Raw genomic sequence first — 27039 nt, 5'->3', positions numbered from 1 at the left:
ACAAAAATGTTGGAAATACTCAGCAGCATTTGTGAAGACAGAAACAGGGTTAACACTTCAGGTCAATGGCCTTCTGTTAGAACTGGAAAAAAGGGGGAGAAGTAAGAAGTTTTAGACAAATACAAAAAAAGAATTAAAGGGATGGTCTGTTAAAGGCTGGGAGGCATGGGACATTAAATGGTGAAATGGACGATGGTGCAAGGCAATAGGATATGCTAATAGGACAGGTAAAGGAGCAAAGAATGTGTTCAGGGGAAGAATTAATGAAAACAGCAGGATCAACACCAGCAGCGGCTGTCTAAAGACACAAATAAGTGCAACAGAAAAGGGGAAGAGGTCATGATTTGAAACTGTTGAACTGATTGTTGGTTTCAGAAGGTTGTAACGTGCCTATTTCAAATATGAGATGTTCCTCTAGTTTCTGCTGAGTTTCACTGATACAGTAGAGTAGGCAGAGGAGACAGAAGTCAGAGTGGCTTGAAGCAATGAAATGATAGGCGATTAGAAGTTGTCGGGTGGCAGGGGGAGGGGGGAGAATCCTTGCTTGAGTAAAGAGGAAACCACATCAGAAGTGCTGGTATGGAAGGTTGCATTGTCAGAGCAGTTGGTTCTCAACCTTCTAAAAGCAACATACTGCAGACCCTCACTGTAAATGGGAAGAACCATAGCTTCCCCCCCGCCACATCAACCCCATTAAAATCAAAAGCAATCGGGATTTTGTTGGATCGACATCAATTTTCACACCACTGACTCAATATTAATGGGGTAGTGCCCAAGCAGTACTCATAGGTTGGTTTTCTTTCTCTCAACTTGGTGGAACTGAACCGTAGATTTGTCAATATTCCAACACAAAATTGCAGCAACTCAAGGAGAAGGCCCACCATTCCCTCAGAGGTGGAAGGGCACTGAAAAAGGATGGTTATCAGACATTGGGGCTTGAAACTTAGTGCACACCCAAGGTTCAAAGAGAAGGTCCACCACCACCTTCTCAAAGGCAAAAAAGAATGGGTAATAATGCTTGCTTTGCCTGTGATGTCCAAATACTGAATAATAAAGTGAGCCCGAGAATACATTGAACTGAGAATTCTGACTAAGAAGCAGCAGTGCCTCGCTTTCTGAAAACACAGTCAGAGTAGATGAAGATCAAAGAGCAAGCTTTAATCCACTTAGGAGAGGAAAAAAAGCAGATATTGTCATGGAATGAATGGGAAGGTTACCGGGTGAAAGATGAAAGTGAAAAACAGCAATTCAATAAAATAACTGCACAAGTTGGAGATGTGATGGGTTGGTTCTCACGCTGGAGCTGAGTAAGTTGTCGGGATAAATCATATGACATTTCTGCCAACTTGCTTGCAATCTTTTGTTCTACAGAAAATAACTCTGCTATTCCAACTAGCTTTCTCAATAACCCTATTATCTTTGTCCATCAGACATTCTGTGTTGGAAACTAACAGTCCTGATGAAGCTGGAAAGGCCACATGAGCAGCATTACCCATATGAATGAAAAGGCAAACTTTATTTGCAAGGTGGGAATAAATCTATATTTTACTTATTTTCTGTTACAGACAGCAGCATATTTTAGAATGTATTCGATTAACTTTTAGTGACATGTAAAAGATGGACAAAGAGAAAGATCCAGCAGTGACACATGCATCGCAATAGGCTTTTCCACTGGAAACAGGCTTTGCCCTCTCTCTGATTCACCACTATGCTCACTGCACCATATTCTAGTTAGAGAACTATCAAAATAAGGAGTAAGTTATTCACTGCTAGGTCAATGCATTGGCAGGAGGTTTAGGGTGCCAATCACCAATTTCACTGTTGCAGGAAAAATGCCATTGTAAAGGAGCCAGCAGGGAATGTATTTGGATTTTCAGTAAGTGCCAGATAAGGTACTGCATGGGAGTCTCGTTGACAAAAGAATTCTTTGAAGAAATAACAGGTGCTGTGGATAAAAGGAATCCTGTGAATGTACTGTACTTAGATTTTCAGAAGGCATTTGATAAGGTGCCTCATCAAAAGCTACTGCAAAAAATAAAAGCTCATGGTGCAGAGAGCAACATACTGGCATGGATAGAAGATTGTCTATCCAACAGGAAACAGTAGGCATGAATGGGTCATTTTCTGGTTGGCAGGAAAATATAATGAGGGAAGAGGTGAAATGGAGTATAGTGTGGGCAAATGTGAAATCATTTATTTTGGCAGGAAGAATAAAAAGGAAGCTTATTATCTAAGTGGTGAGAGATTGCAGAGCTCTGAGGTTCAGAGGGATCTGGGTGTCCTACTGCATGAATCACAAAAGGTTAGAATGCAGGTAATTAGGAAAGCTAATAGAATGTTATCATTTATTGAGAGAAGAATTGATTACAAAAGTAGGGAGGTTATGCTTCAGTTGTACAGGGCATTGGTGAGACCACACCTGGAGTATTGTGTACAGTACTGGTCTCCTAATTTAAAAAAAGATGTAAGTGCATTAGAAGCAGTTCAAAGAAGGTTTACTAGACTAATATCAGGATTGGGAGAGTTGTCTTATGATGAAAGGCTGGACAGGTTAGAATTGTATCCACTGGAGTTTAGAAGAGTAAGAGGCAACTTAATTGAAACCTTTAAGATCCTGAGGAGTCTTGACAGGGTGAATGTGGAGAGGATGTTTCCTCTTGTGGGAGGATCTAGAACTAGGGGGTCACTGTTTAAAAATAAGGGGTCACTCATTTAAGACAAAATGAGGAGAATTTTTTTCTCTCAGAGGGTTGAGTATTTGGAACTCTCTTCCTCAAAAGGCAGTGGAAGCAGAGTTCTTGACTATCTTTTAAGGCAGAGCTAGATAGATTCTTGATTAACAAGGGTGTGAAAGGTCATCAGGGGTAGGTGGGAATGTGGGGTTGAGGTTACAATTCAGCCATGATCTTGTTGAATGGAGGAGCAGGCTTGTGGGGTTGAGTGGCCCACTCCAGCAACTAATTCATATGTTTGTATGTAAGATGAGGCACACAATATTAAAGGAAATGTGGCAGAATGATTTGAAAGCTGGTTAAACAACAGCAAACCGAGAGCAGTGGGCGTTGATTGAATGTTTTTCCGATTGATGATATAAGAGTAACTCACCTCTTGACTCCCCAAAGCCTGTCCACCATCTACAAGGCACAAGTTAGGAGTGTGATGGAATACCCTCCACTTGCCTGGATGAGTGCAGCTCCCACAACACGCAAGAAGCTTGACACCAACCAGCCTGCTTGATTGGCACCCCTTCCACAAACATTCACTTCCTCCACAACCAACAGTGGCAGTAGTGTGTACCATCTACAAGGTGCACTGCAGAAAATCACTAAGGCTTCTTCAGCAGCACCTTCCAAACCCACAACTGCTACCATCTAGAAGGACAAGGGCACAAGATACATGGGAACATCACTGCCTCGTAGTTCCCCTCCAAGCACTCACTATCCTGACTTGGAAATCTATCGCTGTTCCATCACTGTTGCTGGGTCAAAATCCTGGAACTCCCTCCTAACAGCACTGTGGGTGTACCTACACCACAGGACTGCAGCGGTTTAAGAAGGCAGCTCACCACCACCTTCTCAAGGGCTACTAGGGATGGGCAATAAATGCTGAGCTAGCCAGTGACACTCACATCCCATAAATGAATAAAAAAAACAACTTCAAGTGTTAATTTGTGAGGACAGATTGCATAAACCTAGCTTATATTTGCTTGAGCTTAGAAGGTTCAGAAGTGATCTGATCAAATGTTAAAAGGGCGATACAGATCAACCATTTCCTCTGGTGGGAGAAAGTAGAATGAGGGACACAAGCTTAAAATTAAAAACCAAATCATTCAGGAACACTTTTCCACAAAAGGATAATGGCAAATCTAGAGCTCATACCCTCATAGGACTGGGGATGCTGGAGGTCAACTAGATCTTTCAATAATGAAATTGATAAGATTTTTGGTATGCAAGGATATTGAGGGATCTGGAGCTAAGATGTGAAAAAGAGCTGAGGTACAGCTCAGCCATGATCTAATGGAGTCAGGGTTCCAGGATTGTAATAGCCTCCACCTGTTCCTATGTCCGTGCCCTACAATATCTAAAATCCAGATTCAATTTTGTGGGTGCACTGATAACTAAAAAGGCACATAACAGCTTTTAGTTACAAACTAGAAGTGCGCCATATAAAATGATTTTGTTAAAACTCATGCTAAATACATAGATCGGTTGGGGGTGGAGAAGAGTAGGGAAATAGTGGGACATCTGGCTAAAGAAGCTCGATCACAAATGAAGGAATGAAGCTATTTGACCATTCTTTAAATCAACCCAAATACAAAGGTTATATAACTGCTGCCTGATTAGTAATGACTTTCTACATATCTGCAGTGAGCGATCCCACTAACCACAAAAAGGCAAAAGGCCAACATCTGCCACATCAGGGAAATAGCAACAAATGACAGCTAAACCAGAAGGGCTGGTCGCCAGGTTTGTTAGGGCTCTAACTTTCACCTCTGTGGCCTTGGCTTGAAACCAGTGCAGGCAAACGGGATAAAGATCTCACTTTTCAGACAGCTGGCCAGGCCCCAACCCAAATTAGTTCATCAGTTTCAGCAAGGTTCCTCGTACGTTTGTGTCCATAGCTGCTCAATTCACCACTGCTTTCGAGAAGGGTCACAGGCAAACAGGATCATTAACTAGAGTCACTTTCAACCTTGTGAAGCAGCAGAGGTAGAGGATCACAATGCACCTGATGTGAACTGTAGCTGCCCTGTAAGTGTTTGACAGGGACAGTGTAAAGGGAGCTTTCCTCTGTTTCGAAACCATGCTGTATCTGCCCATGAGTGTTTTGAACTAAAAGGCACACTGTTTTTCCTTACTTTGAAGAACTCGGAATTCATCAGAAATGTGTGTGAAATGATCTAACACTCACACTGCTCTATTTCAATCTCAATAATGCCTTACCCTTGTGACAACAAGATTCTACTCCATTATGATGAGTATCTATGATTACTCGGCTTTTTAATTTAAAATAACACGTCCTTATGTTTCTGCAAAAATACCACACATAGCAGGTCCATGAAATCTCGGGGAAACCTGATAGACATTTCCTACAAAATATCCTTCTCATTCCACAGGGAGTTCTTGTATGCTGTATAATACCTCTCTGCTGAGCTGGGACAAACTGGCAGCCAAACATACTGTCTCACTATTTCCACACAAGCTGCGATGTAGGGCAGACACAGTGTGGAACTGCACACATTTCAAATCCAGTGTAGCCACACTAATTAGCACTGAGGCTATGCTATATACGCTTATGACCCTTTCATGTGATCCTACACACAGACCAGTTTAGAAAGTGAATAAGGGATATGGGCACAACAGCTATGCCAACATTTATTGCCCAACCCAATTCGCCCTTGAGAAGGTGACAGTGAGCTGCCTTATTGAATCACTGCAGTCTGTGTGGTGCAAATTGCTGTTAGGGAAGGAGTTCCTGAATTTTGACCCATCACCAGCGAAGGAACGGTGATATCATTCCAAGTCAGGTGTGTGACATAAAGGGGAACTTGAAGTTGGTGATGTTCCCATGCACCTGCTCCCCTAGTCTTCTAGGTGGTTCAGATCACAGGTTTAAGAGGCACTGCTGAACAGGAGTTAAACAGCTGACAAGCAGAAACTGACCCTGATGGTCTGGGTCGATTGGGAAATCCACCAACTTAAACATGCATTGTTGACTTTGACCTGCAGCAAGAGGATGAGAGATCCCTGAACAAAGAGAGGGCAGAACTGTCACAGGTTTGTGTCAGAGGAAATACTTCAGTTTCTTGAGTTCTGATGAAGAGTCATATGGACTCAAAACGTTAACTCTGTCTTCCTCTCCACAGATGCTGTCAGACCTGCTAAGTTTTGCCAGCAATTTTTCTTTTTGTTTCAGATTTCCAACATCCGCAGTATTTTGCTTTTATCTTTGCGTTTAATTGACTGCCACTTCTCTTCCAGGAATGCCTACCCTGAAGTAGTACTGCTCTTCTCTCCGACAGGATTTCCACTTGTCTCTTTTGCCCTGTTCACCTTCATTGCTTTCCATTTCTTTCCTGGTGTTTGACAAGGTGGTTACTAAAACTTGCTTTCACAGCCATATTACCCCTCCTTCCAGCAGCACCAACTCACCCCATCTCTAAGCTGTCCTTGCCCCCAGTTTAATTTTATTCTTCGTCCATCCGATGCCTTAACAAGAAACTTAGTCTCTTTCTTTCAGGATGCAAAGGAACGCAAGCTCCAACAACTCATTGACACCAACGCCCATCAGGAGCTTCCACCCCTGCCCGTCCCTCTGACCCCATCCCATTTTCCAATTCCAGCCCCAGCCGTGTATTCACCCCCTGACCTTCCCCTCTCTGATACTGAATGTTCAGTGCTCAGCAAAGGACTCAGTTTCATACCCTTACGCCCTCACCTCAATGAATTCCAGGTTCGGCACGATGCTGAACTCTTCTTCCGCCGCCTTTGTCTCCGTGTTCATTTCTTTGGGCAGGAGTCCTCCCCCTGTTCAACGGATCCTTTCACCCGCCTCCAATATTCTCCATCCACCTGCACCCCTCCCTCTGGATTCTTACCTGCTCTTGATCTTTTCATCAAGAACTGTCGGTGTGACATTAGTTGTCTTAATTTCTCTGCTCCTCTCACCCACTCTAATCTGTCTCTTTCTGAACTTGCTGCACTCCGTCCTCTCAAGTCCAACCCTGACTTTGTCATCAAACCTGCTGACAAGGGTGGTGCTGTTGTTGTCTGGCGCACTGACCTCTACCTCGCAGAGGTTGAGCGCCAACTTGCAGACACTTCCTCCTACCTCTCCCTGGACCATGACCCCACCACTGAACATCAAGCCATTGTTTCCAGGACTGTCACTGACCTCATCTCCTCTGGAGATCTTCCCTCCACAGCTTCCAACCTCATAGTCTCCTAACCTCGGACGGCCCACTTCTACCTCCTACCCAAAATCCACAAACAGGACTGTCCCGGCAGACCGACTGTGTCAGCCTGTTCGTGCCCCACGGAACTCATTTCTTCCTATCTTAACTCCATTCTCTCTCCCCTTGTCCAGTCTCTTCCCACCCACATCTGCGATTCCTTTGATACCCTACATCATGTCAACAATTTCCAGTACCCTGGCCCCAACCATCTCCTCTTCACCATGGACGTCCAATCCCTCTACACCTCCATCCCCCACCAGGATGGCCTGAGGGGTCTCTGCTTCTTCCTCAGACAGAGGCCCGAACAATCCCTATCCACCACTACTCTCCTCTGCCTTGCTGAACTTGCTTTCTCACTGAACAATTTCTCCTTAAACTCATCTTACTTCCTTAACCAAGGTTTTCCACCCACGGTGGTTGACAGGGCCCTCAATCGTGTCCGGTCCATCTCCTGCACATCCGCCCTCACACCTTCCTCTCCCTCCCAGAACCATGATAGGGTCCCCTTGTCCTCACTTATCACCCCACCAGCCTCCACATTCAATGGATCATCCTCCACCATTTCCACCAACTCCAGCATGATGCCACCACCAAACACATCTTCCTTTCACCCCCCTTGGCGGCATTCCGCAGGGATCGTTCCCTCCGGGACACCCTGGTCCACTCCTCCATCACCCCCTACACCTCAATCCCCTCCCACAGCACCTTCCCATGCAACCGCAGAAGGTGCAACACCTGCCCGTTTACTTCCCCCCTCCTCACTGTCCAAGTGCCCAAACACTCTTTTCAAGTGAAGCAGCATTTCACTTGCACTTCCCTCAATTTAGTCTACTGCATTCGCTGCTCCGAATGCGGTCCCCTCTACACTGGAGAGACCAAACGCAGACTGGGTGACCACTTTGCAGAACACCTTCGGTCTGTCCGCAAGCATTACCTAGACCTCCCTGTCGCTTGGCATTTCAACACAGCACCCTGCTCTCAAGCCCACATGTTAGTCCTTGGCCTGCTGCATTGTTCCAGTGAAGCTCAACGCAAACCGGAGGAACAGCACCTCATCTTCCGACTAGGCACTTTACAGCCTTCCGGACTGAATATTGAGTTCAACAACTTTAGACCATGAACTCTCTCCTCCATCCTCACCACCTTTTGGATCCCCTTTTTTCTAATAATTATTATTTTTTTTATATAAATATATTTTTCTTTTCCCACCTATTTCTATTATTATTTATAAAATTTATTTCCATCCGTTGTTTCATCTCCACCTTATAGCCTATTTCGATCCCTTCCCCCCCACCCCACCCCCACTAGGGCTATCTGTACCTTGCTCATCCTGCTTTCTACCCTTAATGTCACCATTAGCACATCCTTTAGCTAATATCACCACCATCAACACCCCTTTGACCTTTTGTTTATGACATCTTTTGCAATCTCTCCTTTGCCTCCACCTATCACTGGTCTTCTATCCAGCTCCACCTGTCCTCACTCCCCTAAACAGCTTATATTTCACCACATTTCTATTTCTCATTAGTTCTGAAGAAGAGTCATACGGACTCAAAACGTTAACTCTGTCTTCCTCTCCACAGGTGCTGTCAGACCTGCTGAGTTTTTCCAGCAATTTTTGTTTTTACTTCAGTTTCTTGTCGCACGGGCTGGTCGTGAAAAAAGCACTGGATCTCGGGCTCTTGTCTCTCGCCTTGCTCCGCACTGGGGAAGGAAACTGCAAGCAGCCAGTTTGAGGACAGGAAAACTCTATGTAACCATAGAGCAAAACCAATGGCAGATTCCTGACTTAAATATTCAGGTGGAGTGAGCCCAGCACCAAACTCTGGGGGGGGGACGGGGGGGAGATGGTAAACTGTGCCAGGAAAAGGCAAACTGCTGCGGAGGCTGGAAATCTGAATAAACACATCCTTAAACATTTAACTCTGTTTCTCTCTCCACAGATGCTGCCTGACCTGCTGAGTCTTTCCAGCGTTTTCTGCTTTTATTCCAGGGAAAAACAATCTGTGCCGGAAGAAGCAGGAGAAACGATCCTTGGTGAGGCCTGATGGCAACAACGACTCCATTTGCAAGTGTTTCCTGGGTGAAATAAGTTACTCAGGGGTACTTAACAAGGTGTAAACTGGTGCGGTGGAGCAGAGGGGGGTTTGTGGGGGAGAGGGGGTGGTCCAGGATGGAAAGAAAAGTGCAACTGCCAATTGGCACAGCTTTTAGTTTCCCCCCGCCAATCTAATCATTGACAATTATCAGCCTTTCAAAGTTACCCATAGAGGCTTCTGATCTATTTAGTTACAAATTATGAGAGAAAGAAAATCATAAAATTCCTCTTTAGAAATGTTACACAGTTCTGAGTTCTGAAGAAGAGCCATATTTGGACTCGAACATTAACTGTTTCTCTCTCCACAGATTCTGTCTGACCTGCTGAGTTTTGGCGGGACTCTCTGTTTTTACGTGCTCTAGCCTCTGAAATGGGATTTGAACCCATGGCTTTCTGATTGCCCACTGAGCCAGGGCTGACACCTACAGTCTTAATCCTGTGTGCCCATCCTCTTCCCAGCTCCCATTCAACGGTAAACCCACTGGATATACCCAGCATGCCTGACAACATGTGAAATGAGACTGAGCATTTGGGTCCTGTCAATACAGCATGATTCACCCCTTTCCAAGGGTTAAACTGCTTTCTCTCTCTCAGGTGCTGCCAGAGCTGCTGTGTATTTTCAGCATTTACTCTGAGTGTCCAAGGGATTCTTTCTTTCTTTTCTGCTCTCTGAGTCCAGTCTGGTCGCAGTGGCTGAGCGCCAGCTATCGTGTGCTGCTGTAATGCTCCCACTGTGTATATGTTTGATTTACAGGTCAGGTTTCTGCATGAGATCAGCCAGCTATCGTGTTTCAAGACCAGGACCACGATAAGCGGGACATGCATTGAGCCGGTTGCGTGTGGTTGGGGAGGGGGAGGTGCCCAGGGCTGCATTGTGGCAAAAATCAGGGGGACTCAGGGATACCAACACCATCTGTAGAAAACCTGCAGCTCACGGCACATTCTGCGGATCAGGAATGCCCCAGGTCATGATTAATTTGAAAGGTGTGCCTTCCTCCTGGCACACGGAACGCATTCCACTGGCGTCAATGATAGCGGCCTGCTCCAGACCCATTATCTAATAACTGCTCCACATTGTTCACATTCCATCAGGCCCGTCAAAGAAAGATCACTGTTTGCTTTGGCATCCAGAGCTGGAATCAAACACACACAGCAGCAGCAGCACAGTCTGAAGACACCTCCATTTATACTCACTAACGTCTCACCAAGGGTGCTTCTTACTGTCAACCGGGAGGAAGGGAAGTAGGGAGGCCGGTGATTTCTGCCTGCTCGCAGTTAACTTGTTAGCACTGAGACCAAATGTTTGCAGAATTGGGTTCAATGATCAATCTTCTCACAATCTGCCCTACTCTCCTCCCGTCCTCTCTCCAACAACATTCAATGCTCAGGACACTCAATCCGAGTTTTGTCCTGTCACTGATCTACTGGAGGAAAGTGAGAAATTGATGACATCAACACACATGTGATGGAGATACTGGGGGGGGAGGGGCACAAACAGGGGAAGAGGTATGGCGCGGGAGGGGGTAACGGGGATGGAGGGGAGATCGGTGGGGGGAGGGGGCTGGCATACATGATGGAATAAAAATCGGCAGACTAAATGCCATGAGGATCTAATTCTTTGCTTGCACTGGTTAGGCTTCATTCGCTGAAGCAGAGTGGGGTCGGTGCCACACATCCCTGCTCATGAGCATCACTCATCATCCATCCAAATACCACTGGCCAAACTCTGGAAACATCGGCCAACCCCAGATGTGCACAGCCTCTCGCCCAGTCTCGGCTGTAACACATCCCCCTCGCCCAATCCCGGCCGTGGCACACCCTCTTGCTCATTCCGGTTGTGGCACACCCTCTTGCTCATTCTGGTTGTGGCACATCTCCTTGCCTAACCCTGGCCCTGGCACCCCCTCGCCCAGTCCTCGGTCCCTCCTTCTAGCATCCCCTTGCTCAGTGTGCGGTTCCCCTCACCCAACGTTTCCCCCCTCACTCCCCACCTCCAGGCCCCTCCAACCATACTATGAAGGAGTAAAAAAAAATTCAACAAAAATATTGAAAACCTTAATTGGGCTCTCCACAAAACAAAAAGTGAAAAACATATATGGCAGGTGAGGAAGCTATCACAAAATGAAGGGATTTTTCTGATCCTCGCTAGTGACAGTGGCTCGTTATGCCTTCAGTATTTAAATAACAGGGAATTATCATCAAGCTCTTGAAGGTCACCATTGCCCAGAGCCTAACTGGACCTGCCAGTAGCAACACATTACAGGGCAGAAGCTGAGTACCTGCTATGACAAACTCACCTCCTTTCTCACTTAGATGAATGCAGCCATAACAACACTCAAAAAGCTTGACATCATCCAGGAGAGAACAGATCAATATCTAGGCCCTGTCCCACAGTGGCAGCAGTGTGTACCCAAGGTGCACTGCAGCAACTCACCAAAGGTACTTCGACAGCACCTTCGAAACCGGCAAACTCTACCACCTTAGAAAGACAAGGGCAGCTGACACATGGAAACACCACCACCTGCAAGTTCCGCTCCAAGCCACACATCATCCTAACTTGGAACTAGATCTCCGTTCCTTTATTGTCGGTGGGTCAAAATCCTGGAACTCCCTCCCTAACAGCACTGTGAGTGTACCTACACCACATGGACTGCAGCAGTTCAAGAAGGCAGCTCACCACCACCTTCTCAAGGGCAATTATAGGCAACAAATGCCAGGGATGCCTACATCAGGACAGTGGGTGAAAAGAAGAGAGATCGAGGAAAGTTGAGAAAGACAGGCAGACACTACTGAAAGTGGAAATAAGTGCAGGATATCTCTTTACTCTGATGAGACCCATTGTGCTCCTGAGAGTGAGAAATGGTGGAGAAAAATGTGAAGCAGATTGTCAGTAACTATTTCCCTATCTACACCAGCCTTAGATCAACGTAAACACTTCCTGCAAACAGTTAGCTGGCACCTGAAAGTTTACGAGCCAGTCAGAAACTTGTTGGTGGGTTAACTTAAACATCTATAAATTTGTAAAAATGATACTGATGACTCCCTGACTGCTCAGTGAGCAACCAAACTACAAAGGCCAGGAAGGTATCAAATTCTACCCAGATCAGCACTGAGCCAGCTAAGCTCACTTGGATATGCCAGGCGCAGCTGGTTTCACAGCCAGCTGACCAAGGAGGGAAAGATACCTGAGATTTGTGTCTCTTATCATTGACCACTACTCCTGTGAATGGGTGGAGAGGTGGGGTTGGTAGAAAAAGAGAGGACCAAGCTTAGCTCGGATGTTTTCAAATGTCAATTAGCCAGGCTAACATGTAAAGAATGGTAATTTGAGCAAGGCAACTAACACTTGTTCAAATGTACCCCCACCCCAACCCCCTGCTAGCCCTGCACCTGTACCTTCAGAGAAGGAGACTGGTAAAGGAGGAATGGTGTTTTTTTAAGAAATGAACCATCTTAACTGTCAAATTTACACAAATTCCCAAAAATTGGTCATATTTGGCATAAAATGAAAAAATGTTGGAAACAAACAACAGGCCTGTCATTATTGAAAGAGGCTAGTGTTTCAGGTTAGATGAATCATCAGAGGATAACCTGCCTTTCCTCGCTCTCAGACACTGTGTATGTCCAGCTTTCTCTACTCATATTTCAGATTTCCAGCATCGATATTTCTGTTGAGGACAGAGCCTTTGATGATTATAGTGGGATCAGACAGTTCACCGGCCATCATGGTGAAAGACTGCCCACTGGCTAATACCTGGGTTGCCTCTGAGTGCTTGGAACAGCTCCACAGGTCACAGGTGCTGTGCTGATCAGCTAAATCTCACAGAGCTTCATGTTTCATTAGGCCGCACACTGCCAGGCATGACCCTTGACCACCAATGGGTCAAAAATCTGGTGCTATGAAATTTAGTGATATGCACTCCTGGTGCAGCACCTTGGAATTTGTACCCCTTAGTCCCACTTTCCTGCTATTTCCCCTCATGCATAACCCATTTTCCCTCCCTCCCAAAGACCTCTCCCTTCTGTCTCATTCCCTTGCCCTTTCCGTTTCCCTTTCACATCTTTTCCTCTCTAAATATTTACCCATTTCCTGTTTGAAAGCCATTATGGATTCTGTCCTTCCCCAGTTTCTGGTTGGACATTCTATGTCCCAATATTCCTCTGGATAAAAAGTTGACTTGATCTCTCTCTGACCCTTCTGTTGCTGATACTGGTTAATGGCAGACTGACCAGTGGGATTCGCTTCTATCAGATTTCCCAGGTGCCTCCTTAGCTCAATTCTAGTCACAGAAAGAAAAGCACGTTCTGTGAAAACCATGTTACATTTTTGATAAAGATATGTAATAGTTCAGATGAATAACCCTCCAACCACTAGATCTCATTTGGCCTAAACATGCAGCCAGTAGTTCCCAAACTGGGGTCTGCAGACCCCTGGGGGGGTCTGTAAAATCTTTCCATGGGATCTTCAAAATAATCTGAAAGTACTGCAGCTGAAAAAGAGACATTTTTTGTCAAAGCATTTCATCTTGTACTCATCAGAACAATTCACAAGAATACCAAATGTAAAGGGAACACCAATTTATACTATATGAGAAGAGAGTGCTGATTGGTTGGCAAGTGGACATTGATTGCCATGGGGAATGCACCAGTTGATGATGACTGACAGTTAACTGCAAGCACTGTTTGAAATTTAAATTAGGCAACTTGACTCTGATTGGTCAAGACATTGCCCTGAAGAATGAACCAGTGAATGGCTATTACTGTTTTTGTTAGCTGGAGCAGGCGTATGTGTGTACATGTTCTTTCTCTCTGCAAAGAACAGGGCCCTGTGTACTGATTTGTGTAGCTTCCAGTACACAGAAATGCACCACACTGCGAGCTCTACTGACAATCTTAAATTGGTTGTCAGCATAAGTCTTAGCACACTGACAATTGGCTAGCAAATGCTGTCCAATCGCGGAATCACATCTAATGTTGGACACGTGTTTTGAGTTTTGCAACCACAGGCTGGTTGGGTACGGTCTGGACCTTGCCCATTACAAACAGTGGCTGGGACATGCTGTTTGTTACGATCTGCCAGTCTTTGGGATGTACGGCCTACATACCCAGCATCACACTGGCACTGAGATTCCTATACCACATCATTCATTTGTGTGATAGGCAGAACGTCTTTTTGGCTTATCGGCAGCATCCTGATAGTGGTGAATACCACTCGTGTTGTTACTGCATAGTAGTAGCGTGAAACGGCTAGCTTCACCTGTTACTCATTTTTGAGATATCTTGCCCTTTCAGAGTAATCTGTGGTAGACTGGGTACTTTTCAGGGCTGAAAGTGAGAGCCTTAGGCCTGTTCATGAGTTTGTGTGATATACAGCACGAAATGATCAAAATCAAAGGATGCCCCTATTTCAGCATCAAGCTTGCATGGTGAGCAAATGAAATGAATCAGGCCATTTTTACAAGATTGCCAGTAAGGTCAATCTCATAGCGCGTGGAACTGTAAGAATCCTAATCCTAGTGAAGGTAGGCTTACGATAAACCATGGTAGAGAACCCCCTGGCAGACTTCTAAACTGGTACATCAAGGAAGGGGAATTGATTAGACTGCTCCATTTCAAAGATGAATTTGAGCACAGGGTGAAACCCATAAGACATGCAAGGAAATTATTACATACTGCTGCAGATTTAAATAAAGCAAATGTATCATTCACATATCGGAAATGCATGCAAGAGGGAGGAGGTTAGGTGTCATTCCATCAAAGGCACATTTCTCATGGAACCCAACAGGCATTCACAATAACCTTCAGCCAGAAGGGCCGAGTGGATGATCCATCTTGGCCCCCCCTGGAGGTCCCCAGCATCACAGATGCCAGTCTTCAGCCAATTTGATTCATTCCACGTGATATCAAGAAACGGCTGAAGGCACAGGATATTGCAAAGGCTATGGGCCCAGACAATATTCCGGCAATAGTACTGAAGACTTGTGCTCCAGAACTTGCTGCGCCCCTAGCCAAGCTGTTCCAGTACAGCTACAACACTGGCATCTACCCAGCAATGTGGAAAATTGCCCAGGTATGTCCTGTACACAAAAAGCAGGACAAATCCAACCCGGCCAATTCCCGCCCCATCAGTCTACTCTCCATCATCAGTAAAGTAATGGAAAGGGTCATCAACAGTGCTATCAAGTGGCACTAGCTTAGCAATAACATGCTCACTGACATCCAGTTTGGGTTCCACCAGGGTCACTCAGCTCCTGACCTCATCACAGCCTTGATTCAAACATGAACAAAAGAACTGAACTCCTGAGGTGAGGTGAGAGTAACTGCCCTCAACATCAAGGCAGCATTTGACCGAGTGTGGAATCAAGGAGCCCTAGCAAAACTGGAGTCAATGGGAATCAGGGGAAAACTCTCTGCTGATTGGAGTCATACCTAGCACAAAGGAAGATGGTTGTGGTTGTTGGAGGTCAGTCATCTCAGCTCCAGGACATCACTGCAGGAGTTCCTCAGGGTAGTGTCCTCAGCCCAACCATCTTCAGCCGCTTCATCAATGGCCTTCCTTCCATCATAAGGTCAGAAGTGGGGATGTTCACTGATGCACTATATTCAGCACCATTCACGACTCCTCAGATATTGAAACAGTCCATGTCCAAATGCAGCAAGGCCTGGACAATATCAAGACTTGGACTGACAAGTGGCAAGTAACATCTGTGCCACACAAGTGTCAGGCAATTACCATCTCCAACAAGAAAGGATACAACCATCATGCCTTGAAGTTCAATGGCATTACCATCACCGAATCCCCCACTATCAACAACCTGGGGTTTACCATTGACCAGAAACTGAACTGGACTAGCCACATAAGTACTGTGGCTACAAGAGCAGATTGGAGACTAGGAATCCTGTGACAAGTAACTCACCTTCTGACTCTCCAAAGCCTGTCCACCATCTACAAGACACAAGTCAGGAGTGTGATGGAATACTCCCCACTTGCCTGGATGAGTGCAGCTCCGATAACACTGAAGAACCTGCACACCATCCAGAACAAAGCAGTCCGCTTGATTGGCACCACATCCACAAACATTCACTCCCTCCACCACCGCAGTGCAGCAGTGTGTACCATCTACAAGATGCTCTACAGGAATTCACCAAGGTTGCTTAGACAGTACCTTCCAAACCCATGACCACTACCATCTAGAAGGACAAGGGCAGCAGATAGATGGAAACACCACCACCTGGAGGTTCCCCTCCAAGTTACTCATCATCCTGACTTGGAAATATATTGCTTTTCCTTCACTGTCACTGGGTCAAAATCCTGGAACTCCCTTCCTAACAGCACTGTGGGTGTACCTATACCACACGGACTGCAGTGGTTCAAGAAGGCAGCTCACCATCACCTTCTCAAGGGGCAATTAGAATGGGCAATAAATGCTGGCCCAGCCAGCAAAGCCCACATCCTGTGAATGAATAAAAAATTAAATATTTGTGCTGCAGCACTATATCATGGCGATCTAGACCTGCCACTATTGCGCAAGTCAGTATTCATCAAATTTATCAACTCAGCAAATCGCACAGTTGAGTCAGTTTTAATGGTACCATGTATACCCAAACAGATGATGTTGCCATGGGATCCTCTCTAGGCCCAGCTCTCACAAACATGTACACATATTGCGTGAGTTTCAACTAAACAAAATAAGTGACAGCCATTCGCTGGTTCATTGCTCAGGGCAATGTCTTGACCAATCAGAGTCAAGTTACCTGGTTTAAATTTCAAACAATGTTTGGCAGTTAACTGTCAGTCACCATCAACTGATGTATCTTCCATGGCAATGCCTCTACTGTTCAGAGTCCACTTGTCAATCAATTAACACACTCTTCTCATACAGTATAAATTGTTGTTCCCTCTACATTTGGTATTCTTACAAATTGTCCTGAAAAACTTAGACAAAAAATGTCTTTTTTCAGCAACACTCAAGTTCTGTACTACCAAACAACTATCTGTAATCTGAAAGATAAAGGCAAAATACTGCAGCTGCTGGAAATCTGAAACAAAAACAAAAAATGCTGGAGAAACTCAGCAGGTCTGACAGCATCTGTGGAGAGTGAGACAGACCTAACATTTCGAGTCCGTATGACTCTTCTTCAGAGCTAAAGAGAAATAAAAATGTGGTGAAATTTATGCTGTTTAAGGGGCGTGGAGCAGGTGAAGTTTGACAGAAGGCCAGCGATAGGTGGAGGCAAAGGAGAGATGCCAAAGATGTCATAAACAAAAGGGCAAAGGGGTGTTAATGGTGGTGATACTGGCTAAAGGAGGTGCTGATGGTGACATTAAGGATAGAAATCAGAACGCAATAATAGCCAGACCAGGGTAAACACTCTGAAAAGAACAACATGAACAAGTGACAGATGGCCCTTTGGCGGGGGGGGGGGGGGGGGGGGGGGGGGGGGGCTGCGGGAGAACGGTGGTGGGGAAAATAGGTTAAAAGGTGGGGATAAAACAATGAATAAAAATGAAAATAAATAAAAATAATAATAATAAAAATAAGTGGAAAAAAATAAAAATGAATATTGAAGAAAGGGGATAAAAATGGGGTGAGGATGGAGGAGAGAGTTCATGGTCTGAAGTTGTTGAACTGAATGTTAGGTCCAGAACATTGCAGCAGGCCAAGGACAGACATGTGCACATGAGAGCAGGGTGGAGTGTTGACATGACAAGTGACAGGAAGGTCTGGGTCATGCTTGCAGACAGACCAAAGGTGTTCCACAAAGCGGTCACCCAGTCTGTGTTTGGTCTCTCCAATGTGGAGGAGACCACATTGGGAGCAGCGAATGCAGTAGACTAAATTGAGAGAAGTGCAAGTGAAGTGCAGCTTCACCTGAAAGGAGTGTTTGGGCTCTTGGACGGTGAGGAGGGAGGAGGTAAAGGGGCAGGTGTTACACCTGCTGCGATTGCATGGGAAGGTGCCGTGGGAGGGGGATGAGGTACTGGGGGTGATGGAAGAGTGGACCAGGGTGTCCTGGAGGGAGCGGTCCCTACGGAACGCCGATGGAGTGGTGAAAAGAAGATGTGTTTGGTGGTGGCAACATGCTGGAGTTGGCGGAAATGGCGGAGGATGATCCTTTGAATGCGGAGGCTGGTGGGGTGATAAGTGAGGACAAGGGGGACCCCATCATGGTTCTGGGAGGGAGAGGAAGGTGTGAGGGCAGAGGCACGGGAGATGGGTCTGACATGGTTGAGGGCCCTGTCAACCACCGTAGGTGGGAAATCTCGGCTAAGGAGGAAGGAAGACATGTCAGAAGCACTGTTTTGAAAGGTGGCATCATCGGAACAGATGCGACGGAGGTGAAGGAACTGAGAGAATGGGGTGGTGTCCTTACAGGAAGCAGGGTGTGAGGAGCTGTAGTCGTGGTAGCTGTGGGAGTTGATGGGCTTGTAATGGATATTGGTGGATAGTCTATCACCAGAAATTGAGACAGAGAGGTCAAGGAAGGGAAGGGAAGTGTCAGAGATGGACCATGTGAAGGTGATGGAGGGGTGGAAATTGGAAGCAAAGTTGATAAATTTTTCCAGGTCCAGACGAGAGCATGAAGCAGCACGGAAACAGTCTGAAGATGTTTACCAAGCAGCCGATGTGTTACAGATAGGTGCCATAGTCAGGAGTAGGCTACTGTGTGGTAGACAGAGATGGCTAAGTGTGAGCCAAGAGGCAAAAGTGGAGTGCGGCCACTTCATGTGCAACACAGAGTGGGCTGGCTGTCTCACTGAGGTGGGGGAACGGAGGCAGAGGAGCACTGACAGTGGCTTGAAGATTGGCAGGTAGACTTGCAGTTACCAAGGCTAGTGGTCAGTGCCAGGTGAGTTCAGTCTTATTCAAGAGAGTGGAGTTTTATTCAATGTTTAATTAATTAAATACCTATTTCCTTAAAAGCATTGTTAAAGAATTCTTTACATGCAGCACTTTCATAATTCCTTCATGCAGTATTATTTAGGTAGGGGGGGTCTATGATGACTAATCCATTAGAAAAGGGGTCCTTCAACTTAAAATATTTGAGAACCATTAGTATCGTTTCCATGTTACAGATTTAATTGGCAGGCAGGGCCTTGGTTTAATGTCACCACCAAAGGACACCGCCTGTTAGGGCTAGTTTATGATCTCAAATCCCAGAGCAGGACTTGGACCCATAACTTGCTGACTGAAGAGAGTGGTGCCAACTGAGCCAACTTACTAGCAAGTGCAGGGGATATGGGTGACTAGCTATCGCTATAAACGTCCATTCACTGCATGGTGCCCTCTCTCTCTCCTTCCACGGGAACCATGCCATGTGGGGAAGGAGATGGCACGGGCCGAGCCTGTAATTCAACTCATGATAAATGAGACTTTAACTAATGACTTAAAGCCAATGAATAAGGCAGAACTAGGTGGGACATGGGTCTGGTGCCACCCAATGATGAGAGCTGCCAGTAATATGCTGCAGACAAAATGCAATGGAAATAAGATCCCACAGCAACAGTACCGCAATAATCAAAATAACCTACTTTCAACTCTCCGACTCTGATCTCACACGGCCCCTATCACAACCCCCACTCAGGGCTGCTGTAAAACTCTGCCAGGTCTGACAGATGTACATGACATATTGAGGCTGTTACCCTGTACATTTACAAAAACACATGCACACAAAACCAGTCAAAAACAGAAATACAAGAACACTCACAAACCCACACACACACACACACTCAGAAACAGATGCACACTCTCAAACCTACATACAACCTTCATTTACATAACAACATTAACCTAATAAAGTCACTTTAAAAACACACACACACGCGCGCACACACAAATGGACACACACAAACTCTAACTCAGATACACACACAAACTCAGAAAGAAGACATAACCAACTCCAAACACAAGCAGATGTATGAGGTCACTGCAAGTAGGGAAACAGCCACACAATCTAGAGCTGTGCACTCAGCTCGGGTATCTTATTTCTTTTTGAATGTGAAACTTTTAAACAAACCAGACATAATCGCTTCAGACAATAAATTCATGCCAAAAAAAAACAATTTTTTTTTAAATCTCAAGAATTTAACCAGATTCATTCCTTTTATATTGTCCAGTATGTCAAGGTACTGATACAGTGTGACACAGAGAAGGTGGCCCCGAATCAAACCAGAAGTCTTCACTAGGAGGTGGCAGCTGCCACTCTGTCGGTTACACCTTTGCCTCTGAATCAGAAGCTGACTGATGTATGAATTCAAGCCCGACACCAGAGATTAAATTCTAAGCTGACACTGTTAGTACTGAGGAAGTGCTGCACTGTTGGAGGTGCCATCACACTAGTAACAACATTTATTGGCTTTTGGACATCCTGAAAGACACTGCAGAAATCCATGTTCTTTCCCTGGAGGCCTGGGGACAGATCATGCGTCTGGGACTGTCAGGCAAAGGAGCAACAAAAACAAAGGAAACCAAGTGAGGAGGAGGAGGAAATGGGCAAAAATTCTCTTTCCCTTCTCCACCCTCTTTACTTTAGGAATGAGCAGTGATAGGGGGTGTCAACAAGAAAGATCCTGCTGTTCTTGTATGTATTTGATGAGTCGGGAGCATTGAATCGGATGAGGAGGAGCGCATGCCTGGAAGAGAACCCTTCCGATTTTCTGTCCAAGGCAGGAACATCTGTTCCAACATCATCTAAGTCAGTATTACTTAGTGTGTGTGTTTTTAAAAACATGTACTGCCGCATTGCAGTGAATATATTATCAGTTCAAGTAAAGTCCTGGGGAAACACTTACACCATCAGCAACCAGCATTTAAAATAAACGGGTTAACACCTCTTTAAATAGCCGTGCAGGAATCTCATACTGACGCAGTAAGTGTTTGAATTGGAATTCCACCCCATCATTTCATGGCCTTGGGGGATATTAGCATGCAATTTATTGTTTCAAATCAGCTGATAGTTCAGGCCCCATGAAATCAATGGCTTTGTTTTGGATTGAATCCATGTCTCATGTGGATTCTGACCTGCCACGTCACTCTTCACCTCAGAGATGTAATATGCAGGGACCAGCAAAACCACAGGTCTTTATTAAACAAATTTGGCTTTGTCTGGCTGAGATGTAGCTGGTCCATGAGTGAAACAGGGGGCAGTGAGGAGGGGAGTGCAGGAGTCTGTGGAGCTAACTTTTTTCATGTGTTCAGTAGCCTGTTACACTTGGTACTCCTTGCAATATTAACTGGCCTCACTGACCAAAAACCACAATTTAAAAAACAAGCACTTACATTAATGGACACTGAGAGAGGGAGATCACACTCCCCAAACAGGCACACATTTTCATTACTAGCCACTTGTGTGGTCAAAGACTGATTTAATCCTGTTGTTATGAGGAGAGTCAGATGGACACATTGTCAAGTTACACTAGTCAACTCTTGTTTTAAGTGGGAGGGCAGAAAAAAATTAACCCTTGAGGAATATTTCTATACCAGAAAAGCAGTTACTTAACTCCTGAGAATGGTAAAGAGCCACAACAAGCAGCAATATTATGGCTTGGCTTAGTAAGTTCCAGAAAACCATTGCTGCACCACGGTATGGCCTCTCTCCTTCTCTTTAATCTCCAACAGTTCTACGGCCCTCTGAGACCTCTAGAGACTTGTGCATCCCCCATTTCCTTCATCCCAAGACTGGCTGCCACTCTTTCAGCCACTTATCCCCTCACTGTGAAATTGCCCCCAAGCCTTTCTACCTGAGCACCCCGTTTAAGGTTGTGGGTTCAAGTCCCAGTTCAGAAACCTGAGCACATAATTCAGACTGACACACTCAGTGCAGTACAGAGGGAGTGAAGTACTGTCTGTACGGAGTTTTCCATGGTTAATTGAGGCCAATACTTATGCCTCAACCAACATCATTAAAACAAGTGATTTTGTCCTTATCAAATTGTTGTTTGTGGGATCTTGCTGTACGCAAATTGGTTGCTATGTTTCTGACAACAGTTCCAACAAATCAAAAAACTTTTCATTGGCTCTGAAGCCCTTTGGGACATCTGATGGTGGTGAAAGGTGCAACAGAAATGCAAGTTTTTTCTCTCTTAAAATCCACCTCTTTGACAATGTTTTGGTCAACTGGCCTTATATTTCCTCTTGCGGGTCAAATTCTGTAATACTCCAATGAAGCCCAATGAGATGTTTTTTTCTACATTAAAGATGCTACGATGTGGTCTGTTGCTCGGAGAGTGCGGGTGCATGGCCTGATCTGGTTGAAGGTCATTCTCTTGCTCTGTTATGTTCTTTCAAGATCATCAGCTATCAGCATTTATTATTTTTACAATCTGAATTCCAGGAATGGTAGCCTCTGGCTGTGAGGAGTGCTCAGGAATGCCCATCGCTCATTCTCCTGCCAGTAACTTGGTGGAAGCTGGAGATGGGAGCAGTGCTCAGAGCTGTCACCTAACAAGCGGAGGTGGGGGGAGGGCAGAGGAGTGTCCTGTGGTGCAGCTAATACCATCTCTTCACCTCAAGAAGCTCACTAAATCCAAAGCAGACAGGGAGCAGAGACTCCCCCTAACACACAGCATCCACACACACAGCAGACAGCTAATCCAAATAAAGGTATTAAAGTTTCTGTCATGTTTCTACCCTATACCAACCTGACAACAGCTGCTGATAAATCAGCCATTACAATCCCTCCACCCTGATACTGGGCCACTGAGAACGTGACACCAGAGATCTGCGGAAATGAAGCCCTATTCTCACATTCAATCACCTGCTAATAATTTGGAGAAAATTCTGAGCTGGGCAGAGTGCTGGCTGAATATGCAGTGAAGAAGTCTCTCCCCACTCCTGCCTCCACAACAAAAATGTGTATTTATATAGCACATCTACCATAATATAAAATATCCCAAGTTGCTTCACAGGAGCATCACAAACAAAAAATTAACACTGGATTACATAGGCAGATGACGAAAAGTTTGGTCAATAAGGTGGTTTTAAGGAATGTTTTAAGGAGGAAAGAGAGGTAGAGAAGTGGAGAGATTTAATGAGAAAATCCCAGAGCTCAGGCCCAGGCAGCTAAAGGCACAGCCACCAATGATAGAGTGATTAAATCTGAAGATGTGCCAGAAAAGGTCAGAATTAAAGCAGTGCAGATATTTCAGAGGTTATGGAGCTGGAGGAGATTACTGAATTAGGGAAGGGTGAGGCCATTGAGGGATTTGAAAACAAAGATGAGAATTTTAACATCAAGGCCAGGAATTAAGTAGGGGAAGCACAAGGGTAATAGGTGAATGGATCTTGATGCGAATAAGGACATGGGCAACAGTTTTGGATGACCTCAAGGTTACAGAGGGAGCAAAAGGTGGGAAGGTCGGCCAGTACATTGGCATAGTCGAGCCTAGAGGGAACAAAGGCATGGATGAGCGTTTCAGCAGCAGATGAGCTGAGGTAGGGGCGAAGTTGGACCATGTTACGGAGGTGGTAATTAGCAGTCTTAGTGATGGCGCGGATATGTGGTTGGAAGCTCATCTTTGGATCAAATATTACACCAAGGTTGCAAACAGTCTGGTTCAGCATCAATCTGTTGAGCTTCAGACAGTTGTAAGGAAAAGGAATGGAAGCTGGAAGGGACCAAGGATAGATCCTTGAGGGACCACAGAGGTAATAGTGCGACAGCGGGAAGAGAAGTCATTGCAGGTGATTCTTTGATTGTGATTAGATAAATAAAAATGGAACCAGCTGAACTAGGGTAGAAAAGTATTGGTGGAAGATGGTGTGGCAAACACGCCAAATGGGACAGACAAATTGAAAAGCATAAGGAAGGATAGTTTACATAAACAGAAATTAAAAAGCAAGTCTATTTCCAATCTGCATTCACTGTTGTAAGTCAATTACACATTTTGCCTGGTTTACTGCAGAGGGAGTTAAATATATCCGGTGTGTGGACATTTGGAATTAGAAGTCTAATAATGACCATGAAACCTTTGTTGATTGTCATAAAAAACCTTCTGGTTCACTAATGTCCTTTAGGGAAGGAAATCTGCTGTCCTTCCCTGGTCTGGCCTACATGTGACTCCAGACCCACAACAATGTGGCTGACTCTGAACTGTCCTCTGAAATGGCCTAACAAGCTACTTAGTTCTCAAGGGCAATTAGGGATGTGCAATAAATGCTGGCCTAATCAGCAACGCCCCCATCCCATGAAGGAAAAAACAAAATCTTCCCTGCCTCACCGGCATACAAATTTTGCAAAACCTCTAATGGCATGTTCCCCACTGTCCGATACACTAGTATGGGAATAGTTCAAAGTGAATTTGTGGCCTGGGCTCACCAGGTTTCCCCTATCGCGTGGTATATTAGTGTGGGAATGGTATAAAATGAATCTGTGCCCTCGGCTTACTGTATGTCCTCTTGGAATGCTGCTGTGTAGTTTGGAGTGCAGCTGTTTGAAAGTACTAGAGGAACGCAGCCTGCTGCTTCTCCTTGTGCCCCAATTATTGGAATAGGCAGTGTTAGCACGTCATCACCAGCTGGCACAGTCCAGCCAGGGAGGTGGGGGTGCAGTGCGATTCACTGTTTCAGCTAGCTTGCAGATCATTCCTGTCAGCCCACATTGCAGTTAAACTGCAGCCAAATTTTATAAATTGGAATCGAATGGCATCATTATGCATTTAAGCGTTGTACTGCCACAAAATGACAATCCAAATGAGAAAAGAAAGGAAGATAGAGCATGAGAAAGAGAGAAACAGACAGAAAATGAGGGGGGGAGAGAATGTGAGAGGGAGTATGAAAAGAGAGGGAGAATGCGAGAGACAGCATTAAAGAGAGAGACAGGGAAAGAAAGCACACTGAGGGAGTAAAGGGCAAAAGAGCAAGAAAATGAGATAAGAGAGCACACTGAAAGAGCACAATTTTGAGGGAAATAGAGCTAGTAAAAGAGCATGAGTAGGAAGCACAAGAGTGTGCGTCAGTGATTTTCAGGCCAGTCTTGAACACTAGGCTGTACTCTTGAGTATTGCTGAAGTAAATCCACTGATAAATCATTTTGTCATTACACTGTAGGCAAGTACTGTAAGCAAGGCATCAATAATCTATTTCAATGTTATCCCACCTCCTGACTCGATATTTCTCAGTACAATACATAGCAACTTTTCAATAGAGGTGAGCAGGGGTGGGCCGAGTGATATCTGATTGGGAGTGGGGTGGGGGGAAAACAGGTGATATCGGACCACCCTTCCCCCCTCAACCCCCAACGAACCGGGTGTCAACAGTTAACACCAAACCCTCCTCGACCATGTTGCAAGTTGAACGTTTTGTCTATAATGTAGGACAACGCCAGGACTACTTGCATGCCAAACAGCATAAGCGGCATGCAATAGTCAGAGCTAAGTAATCCCTCAACCAACGGATCAGATCTAAGCTCTGCAGCCCTGCTGTATCCAGTTATGAATGGCAGTGGACAATTACGCAACTAACCGGAGGAGGCTGCTCCACAAATATCCCCATCCTCAATAATGGGGGAGCCTAGCACATCAGTGCAAAAGACAAGGCAGTTGCAGCCATCCTCAGCTAAAAGTGCCAAGTGGATGATAAACCACAATCTCCTCTTGAAGTCCCCAGCATCACAGATGCTAGTCTTCAGCCAATTCGATTCACTCCATGTGATATCATGAAACAGCTGAAGGCACTGGGTACTGCAAAGGCTAAGGGCCCTGACAGTATCCTTGCAATAGCACTGAAGACTTGTGCTCTAGAACTAGCCGCCCTCCTATTCAAACTGTTCCAATGCAGCTACAACTTTGTCATCTACCTCACTGTCATCTACGTTGAAAATTGCCAAGCTATGTCCTGTCCACATAAAGCAGGATAAATTCAATCCAGCTAACTACTTCCCCCACCAGCCTCCTCTCGATCATCAGCAAAGCAATGCAAGGTGTAGTCGATAGTTCTGTCAAACGGCACTTACTCAGCAATAACCTACTTACTGATGCTCAGTCTGGGTTTCATCAGCGCCATTTGGCTCCTGACTTCATTACAGTCTTTGTCCAAACATGGACAAAACAGCTAGAAATCAGAGGTGAGGTGAGTGTGACAGCCCTTATCATCAAGGCAGCATTTGACCAAGTGTGGCATCGAGGAATCCTGGCAAAATTAAAGTCACAGGATTCAGGAGAAAAGTTCTCCACTGGTTGGAGTCATACCTAGCACAAAGGAAGATGGTTGTGATTGTTGGAGGTCAATCAGCTCAGTTCTAGGACATTGCTCCAGGAGTTCCTCAGGGCAGTGTCCTAAGTCCAAACATCTTAAGCCGCTTCATCAATGACCTTCCCTCCATCATAAGATCAGGAATGGGGCTGTTTGCTGATGATTGTACAATGTTCAGTATCACTATCATCTCCTCAGATACCGAAGCAGTCCAAGTACAAATGCAGCAAGACCTGGACAACATTCAGGCTTGGGCTGATAAGTGGTAAATGACATTCACGTCACACATGTGCTGGGCAATGACCACCTCCAACAAGACAGAATCTAGTTGTCGTCCCTTGACATTCAATAGCATTACTATCGCTGAAACCCTTACTATCAACATACTGGGGGGTTACCATCGATCAGAAGCTGAACTGGACCAACCATTTCAATACTGTAGTTACAAAAGCAAGTCAGAGGTGGGAATCTTGAGGCAAGTAACTCACCTCCTGGCTCCTCAAAACCCAACCAACATCTTTTTTTATTCTTTCATGGGATGTGGGTGTCGCTGGCTGGGCCAGCACTTTTATTCCCATCCCTAATTGCCCTTGAGAAGATGGTGGTGAGCAGCCTTCTTGAACCGCTGCAGTCCATTTGGTATAGGTGCACACACACTGCTGTTAGGGAGGGAGTTCTAGGATTTTGAGCCAGCAACAGTGAAGGAACGCCGATATATTTCCAAGTCAGGATAGTGAGTGTCTTGGAGGAGAACTTGCAGGTGGTGGTGTTCCCATCTATCTGCTGCTCTCGTC

General features: G+C 45.4%; 1 protein-coding gene across 1 annotated transcript in view; it reads right to left on the bottom strand.

The window, feature by feature from the left end:
- The window catches only part of LOC121292387 (tubulin polyglutamylase TTLL5-like), a 172555-nt gene that overhangs the window by 107631 nt on the left and 37885 nt on the right, over positions 1 to 27039 (bottom strand). The window lies entirely within an intron of this gene.

Source organism: Carcharodon carcharias, chromosome 20 (assembly GCF_017639515.1).
Source record: "Carcharodon carcharias isolate sCarCar2 chromosome 20, sCarCar2.pri, whole genome shotgun sequence".
Classification (NCBI taxonomy): Eukaryota; Metazoa; Chordata; class Chondrichthyes; order Lamniformes; family Lamnidae; genus Carcharodon; species Carcharodon carcharias.
Note: the sequence above shows the minus strand (reverse complement) of the source record. Positions and strands in the feature narration are given on the sequence as shown.